A 6,391-nucleotide genomic window follows, 5' to 3' on the forward strand; every position below is an offset into this window, starting at 1 on the left:
CTCACTCAGAGAAGTGTTCTTCAGTCAGATTCTTGTGTCTATTTGAGTCCTTGTTGAGCAAGCAATTCAAATTCTTGGTCTGCTCACATCTTTGAAAGTGACCAATATTATTATGATTTTTGATTATTTATGATTTAAAGGACATTTTCCTTTAAAATAGAGGCAATACCTTGCAGAGTAGGGCCTTCAGTATGACGAGGAAGAAGAGATGGGTTACTTTAACAATGTTGAGAAAATGGGAGATGACCGAATGACCAGAGTTGTTCTACATTTTATTTTTCTGCAAACCTACAAATCCACTCATTCCAAAATAAACATAAAATCCCACTAGCTCACCAGAGAGTGTAACCAAAGCAAACCTGCAGACAGCTGACAAATTCATGAAGACTCACTCTGGCAGGATCTACCTCCATTTGGAAAGGTAAGGATTGATAAAGGATCATCAACATTTCTTTTGTTTACTTTTAATACACTTAAGTTTTCAATATCCTTTTTGATATTATTTGCTGGATTTCTTTCAAAGTTCAGCTTTTCCATCCTATTGACCATCTTAATTGTCTGCTGTATGCTTTTAAAAACTTCCCAGCCTTCCATCTTTCCCACTTATTTTTTTTGCTTCTTTGTATACCCTTTCTTTTGCTTTTACTTTCGGCTTTGACCTCTTATCAGCCACAGTTATAATTTTTCCATTCAACTATATGTGCCCTTTCTTATTTTTCACAGAAACTCCAGCCATTGTTTCTTTGCTGCCCTCCTTTCAATCAACTTTTGCCAGTTCCTCTTTTGTACCTCTGTTGTCCACTTTATTCCAATGATGTACTGACACGTCCGATTTTAGTTTCTCCCCATCAAACTGCAGAATGAATTCTATATGGGTGGCTAGCACAATGCTATTACAGCGCCAGGGTCCAGGGTACAAATCTAGTCTGTAACTAGTTTGTATGTTCTCCCTGTGTCTTCATGGGTTTCCTCCAGCTGATCCAGTTTCCTCCCACCTTTCAAAACCATACAAGGGTTGCAGGTTAATTGTGGAATTTGGGTGGCACGGGCTTATGTTTTGGATGGGCCTGTATGTCTCAATTTAAATTTATAACATCTCATCCAATGTCTCTTCTCTCCAAAGATTTAGTTCTATTTTTAACCAGAGAAACCACCCCAACCCCTATTCCGACCTCCCTGTCCTTCTGATACAGAGTATCCATGGATATTTAGTTCCCAACTGTGGTCTTCTTTCAGCCATGACTCAGTGGTGTCCACAGTGTTATACCTGCCAACCTCCAGCTGCGCTACTAGATCATCCACCTTTATTCTTGTATTGTAAGCATTTAAATACAAGGCCTTCAGTGCTGTATTCATTATCTTTTTCAATTTTGTTTCCAAAGTACCCCAAGTTAAATCCTTAATTTTACTCTTGCAGTTTTACCCAATTTTGCCTACCCTTCCTCACAATCTCATTACACTTATTCACTGCCCTCATTCAGGATCCATTCTCCCTGCTGCACTAGTTTAAATTCTCACCAACAGCTCTAGCAAACCTGCCTGCCAGGATATTAGTCTACCTTCCATTCCTTTATGTACAGATCATGCCTTCCCAGAACTGATCTCAATGATCCTTGAATCTGAACCCCTGTTCTCTGGACCATGCATTCATCTGCCATAACTTCCTGTTTCCTGCCCTCTACTGGCATGTGGCAAAGGCAGCAATCAGAGATTACCATCCTTGATGTCCTGCTTTTTAGCTACTTTCCTAAATCCCTATATTCCCACTTCAGGACCTCATCCCTTTTCCTATTTATATCATTGGTACCAACATGCACCACCCTTCTATTCTGAGACATCTCTGATCCTGCTCCCTGCAGAGGAAACATACCATCTTGGAGTTTCACACCTCCTGTTACCATAAATATTGAACCACTAATAACTATCATTCTCTTCTTTTCCCCCTTCCCTTCTGAGTCAAAGAGCCAAACTCTATGCCAGAGACATGACCACTAAGACTTGTCCCTGGTAGATTGTCCCTCTCAACAGTATCCAAAGCAGTACACTTTGCTGAGGGGAGCAGCACAGGATTGCTTTGTGTTGAGCTGTCTTTTGCATTTTGGGTGCTACTGTCTCCTTACAGCTTCAATCTATTACCACCTCTGCCTCCTGAATGATCCAGGGTTCATCCAATTCTAGTTCCATAACATGATCTAAAAGGAACTGCAGCTGAATGCACTTCTTGTAGGTGTCATCATGAGGGATATGTGTGCTATCCTAGATTTCCCACATGCTAAAAGTGAAGCATATACCTTTCCTAGCTGCCATTTCCAGTACCTACTCTGGGTTATTATAAAAAAAAACTTACCGGACCTTACCTGTAGCCTCTGCTCACTAAAGCCTCTCGAACCAAAGCCTCTAATCTCTTCCATGCTTTGCTCTCAGCTTCCAAACCTTCCATGGAATGACTTCTACCAGTGTTAGTTTGCTTCATTTGTGGCCATTCATGCAAATGGACCCAGAAATGATGCTGGTTGGATGCTGAACCTAAAACAATGGGAAGGAGCACAAATGTTCGATGTCATTTTGGTTAAACAGACAGGGGATTTATCACACATTGATTTTATTTTCTCATGTTTTTGAATTGGGTTCTCTCCTTGCAATTCTTCCTATTTAACATTTCCATCTTTTGTTCAAAATGGTCCATCGCTTCATTCCTCCCCATCAAGTTCTCTAATTTCCCTTGCTTGTCCAATACTTTGTGTACCCTGGCTTCTGTTACTCCACTGTTGATGGCCATGCTTCTAGATAGCAAAGCCCAATGTTCCAAATAACGATCTCCAAACCTCTGCTGATATCTTATTGTTCATTAAACCATATTTATTTATTTTCATATCTATGTATTTGGTCTGCATGTGTATTGCTTGTCTGTATGGGTGTTATGCCTAGTTGTGTCTTTGCACGTTCTTACTCTGAGGACCGGAGAGTGCTGTTTGTACTTGTGCAATTTGACGACAAATGAACTTGAACTTGATCTTGAAGTTGCTTAGTGTCAGATCGGATCTATGAAAACTCCTGAAGAGGGAAAAAGTTACTGTCAATCCCTTGACTGAAGCAAAGGGAATGCTGACTGATCAAATAACTGAAGCTAAATTATTAATTTACAAAATGTGAACTGTCCACTAAATTCAACTGTCAGTCTTCTAATACTTTTGTTTTAAACTAAACCAGCTTTGCATAAATAGACTTCTGTATTACTGCAGTGACCTGGAAATATGTTTGATCCAAGTGAAATGAAGCATCGCCCAGCAGCTGTTGTGTGCATTTTCAGCCTGAGAGCTCTATGAATAAAAGCTTTCAATCAAGCCAAGTTTCAAAGACCTAACAGGCTGCTTCCGAAAAACCCAATTCAAATTGTCTCATCCTATCTAAGACAATCTCACATAAGGCAAGAGACAATCTCTCAGAACAACCACTGGGAGAGCAGCACACTACAATATTTTAAGAAATATCCATTTCCTTATTTGTTTTCAGGACACTGGTGTTGCTGGAAAGATTCCACCCATTGATTAAACTAAGCTGATCTTTAAAAAGGGAGTGTTGACAGTTCTTCTAACACTGGACAACAAAGATTTTGCTTCCTGAACACGGGTGTATTTTATGGGTTTTGGGCTGCTGATCACGAAAATCATCTTAAAATGTTCCTATCACATACCGGTTTTTAGATATAACCTATTGTGATACCCTTTCATATTTTAAGTCTACTGCAAGCATACAAAACCATAAAGTGCAACAATTCATTACAACTGAATTTCTGCATTTGCATGGACTTCTTTTTGATCTTAGTGCAAGTCATTGCAGCCATGGAAAAATGGTATCAGGGCAACTGGAATCCATCAATGCTGGCCGACTATTGTTGGACATTGACACATCAGATACAAAGGAAAATCAATGGCAAGACCTTTTTAGGTCAGTTGAACTAAAGCAACGTGTAATTAAATGTGCTAAATTCAATAAAAGTTCATTTAATATTTTTCAAACTTCCTACAATATACAGCAAATCAAAATTATCTTTGTACTCAACTTGAAGTTGTCTATCATAATACCCATTTTTTTCAATCTTTTGAAAAAGATTGTTGTCCAGTCCAATTGTTATAGACCTTGTGCTATTAATATTTGGTAGAATTTCTGAGATTATATTATAATGAATTAATTCCCCTCCACTAAAATCTTGATTGCAAATAAAGGCAGATTGCAAACAAAGTTCTCTTGTAATATGTATACATAAATCTTCAAGTAGGTCAATAAAAGATCCTTACCCAAAACCATGACTGAACATTTCTATTCATGGATTCTGCCTGACCTGCTGAATCCTTCCAGCTTTCCTTTGTGCACTCAAAAATCCAGCATCTGCAGTTTTTGTGTTCCTGACATGATCTTTCACCCCTTAACATTATCTAACAGCTTGGTAACCATTATGCATTCGACAAGAGTATAAAAGAACATCTTCTTTGTCCGACAATGGATCGAAAGCTGGGTGTTGACTGTGATAATTAAAAAGGTTCACAGCCAAGTGAGAATACTGCTGCCACTCAGCATGTAATATCCCCACACAATTTGCCTCTTTGAGTGAGAAAATAGAAATGCTCCATTCATTCCAGCCATCACTTATCAGGATTTAATTAATTGTGTTACTGCAAAGAAGCAGAGAGGAAAAAAAATAGCTACAAAAAAAAATCAGAAAAGCAAATGGAGAAACCCATATTAAGGCATTGGGAGGAATACAGGAAATCAATTGACATTTCAAATAGAGATGCCAATTTAACATAAAAGAAATATATTTTCTATTTGATAATTTAATTGGTATCAAGATTGCAGGAGAGCCAAATGTAATTGGGGGCTGCCACTGTTGGCTCCTTCCGATAAATTGAAGTTTGCAGAGAAGGACACCGGCCTTGTTCACCTCATTCTAGATCAGTCTCAATATACTTTGTGATTGTAATGATGGATAAACTACTGTCACTATCTGTTCGAGCATTCTGCTTCTGATACCAAATTCTGGAGTACATGCCCCTGGATGTTGCTTCCCTTCCTCATCCACAAATTATTGCAAAATATTGCCTTTAATAACAACAAATGGTTAGAAACTCTCAGCAGGCCATTTCTGGGGATGGCAATGAGACGAAATACCTTACTGTTATGTACATAAGTACAATGCACAGATGCATCAAAAATTACCACAATATGCCAAGGCGGAAAAAGAAATAATAAATGGAAAAAGATAGATGAATAAATATTCACAGAAAAGAAAATGATATTTCAACTGTGCAGACAGATCTTTTGGTGATATTTTGATATTTGGAAAGAAAAACAGATAATGGTTTATGTCAGACCTGGGAAGTAGAGAAGATGTAATTATTCAGTAGCTATGGAAAGGAGGAGGACGGATGGATAAAATAAAGGTTGGGTGAAAACAAATGAGTAAATGTAACTGGTAGATTAACATTTAAAACCACATTGAGCTTCTTCGACTGTGCAAGAATCTGCTAAAAGCCAGAATGTTTTTTTTTTCGGGGAAAGCGCGAACGCAGTCCCCCACCATTACAAATTTTGCAGTCGAGTATCCTGCATTTGGGGACATCGCAGGCATCAGCACACCCTGAGTGCAATGGGATAGCTTTGTCCTGGGAGATCGGCCATCATGACCACCGATTCTCCCCTGCCAGGGAAGTTTAAAGCAAGAATGTTTAGGACATGCCCAACAGGCCAGACTATACTAGAAAAGGAAACTAGCTGAATCAAAATGAAGACAGGCTGAAACAACCAGTTCTAATACAAACATAAAGAATGACACAGGAGTCGTTATGTTTGTATTAGAGGGTAAGTTTTCATATTGGTTCTGTTATTAATATTGTTAGTTTGTATTAAGTTTGCATAAATAGCAGCATGGTTATTGCAATGCTATGACAATGCCAGTGACCTGGGTTCGAATCCAGCACTTTCTCATGAAGTTTGTACGTTCTCCCTGTGACTTGTATGGTGTTCCCTGGTTGCTCCAGTTTTCTCCCACCCTCCAACTATATGGAGTTGATAAGTTCATTGGGTTGAATTGGGCCTCACAAGTGCTCTCCAAAGCAATCACCCAATCTGCATTTTTTTTCCCAATGTTGAAAAGATTATGGGTAAGGATTGAAAGATGTTCAAGTGAATCACTGCTCTATTTAGAATTGTTTGGATCTCTGGATGGTGAAAGTCAAAGAGTTGAAAGGAAAGGCTTTACATCTCTTGTTCTGCAGCTGTCTGACATGCTGAATAGAAACATAAAACGGCCATCCAGCCCATGATATTGTGGTGTCCTATATAAACCTACTCCACATCAATCTAACTATTCCTTTCATTACAGCCCATAATC

General features: G+C 38.7%; 1 non-coding gene across 1 annotated transcript; it reads right to left on the minus strand.

The window, feature by feature from the left end:
* Positions 1–5,549: 5,549 nt before the first annotated feature.
* On the minus strand, positions 5,550–5,713 carry LOC138737775 (U1 spliceosomal RNA). Its single transcript, XR_011341227.1, has one exon. It is a non-coding gene; the product is annotated as a U1 spliceosomal RNA (small nuclear RNA).
* Positions 5,714–6,391: the final 678 nt, after the last annotated feature.

Source organism: Narcine bancroftii, chromosome 6 (assembly GCF_036971445.1).
Source record: "Narcine bancroftii isolate sNarBan1 chromosome 6, sNarBan1.hap1, whole genome shotgun sequence".
NCBI lineage: Eukaryota > Metazoa > Chordata > Chondrichthyes > Torpediniformes > Narcinidae > Narcine > Narcine bancroftii.